This window comes from Schistocerca cancellata, unplaced genomic scaffold, assembly GCF_023864275.1.
Source record: "Schistocerca cancellata isolate TAMUIC-IGC-003103 unplaced genomic scaffold, iqSchCanc2.1 HiC_scaffold_338, whole genome shotgun sequence".
Lineage (NCBI taxonomy): Eukaryota > Metazoa > Arthropoda > Insecta > Orthoptera > Acrididae > Schistocerca > Schistocerca cancellata.
In genome coordinates, this window is record NW_026046356.1 from 17,501 (window position 1) to 18,871 (window position 1,371).

Below are 1,371 nucleotides of genomic sequence, written 5' to 3' on the forward strand. Positions count from 1 at the left end.
AACCGACAATCACTCCACCCGCACCCGCACGTGCCCCACCCCAACCGCCCAAATCGCAACCCAAGCGGATGAACGGCGGACTCTTCCCGCACTCGTACGTTGCAATCCACCCCTATATCTTGCGTTTCATGACGAGTTATATCCAATATGCCAAATTCCCGCTGTCCCTATACATGCTGTAAGTCTGCACACAATATGAACCACACCTCAGCGAGACACTCCATCACACATTACTCTCTGCCTGTAACAGACACAGATACGATATGTAAGCACCAGCATGGACCAACGTCCGGTGCATCCTCTCCGCCACAGTACACCATCCACACTATGATAACCACACCAGGGGGTCCAATTATAAAATAGAATATCCCACCCGTCCAACATCCACAATTGCTCAGATAAGCCACCAACACCCACACATGTCCTACACAGGGGTGCACCCAACACCACCACACTGCCTCCTGTTACGGCACAGAAACAATGGCAGGAATGAATCACACAGGTCTGCCACTCCCTTGCCGCAACCACAGACGCGGCGCGCCTCCAGTCACGAGCGAAAAGCGCATCCTGACGAGACAGAACTGCTGTGACATACTGACGCTGCCTCAGACATTCACTTACAATGATCACTACCAACGAACCTGCCCCCCCCCCCCCCCCCAAACACACTATCTCTTACCATGTTGTGTACTGTAATCCAACCCATTTTGCACCTTAACCTAACCAAATTTGTAACGCAATTTGTACCGCAATGTAACGCAATTTGTACCGCAATGTAACGCAATTTGTACCGCAATGTAACGCAATTTGTAACGCAATTTGTGTCTTAACCTAACCCACGTTGTGCCTTAACCTAACCCACGTTGTGCCTTAACCTAACCCACGTTGTGCCTTAACCTAACCCACGTTGTGCCTTAACCTAACCCACGTTGTGCCTTAACGTAACCCACGTTGTGCCTTAACGTAACCCACGTTGTGCCTTAACGTAACCCACGTTGTGCCTTAACGTAACCCACGTTGTGCCTTAACGTAACCCACGTTGTGCCTTAACGTAACCCACGTTGTGCCTTAACGTAACCCACGTTGTGCCTTAACGTAACCCACGTTGTGCCTTAACGTAACCCACGTTGTGCCTTAACGTAACCCACGTTGTGCCTTAACCTAACCCACGTTGTGCCTTAACGTAACCCACGTTGTGCCTTAACCTAACCCACGTTGTGCCTTAACCTAACCCACGTTGTGCCTTAACCTAACCCACGTTGTGCCTTAACCTAACCCACGTTGTGCCTTAACCTAACCCACGTTGTGCCTTAACCTAACCCACGTTGTGCCTTAACCTAACCCACGTTGTGCCTTAACCTAACCCACGTT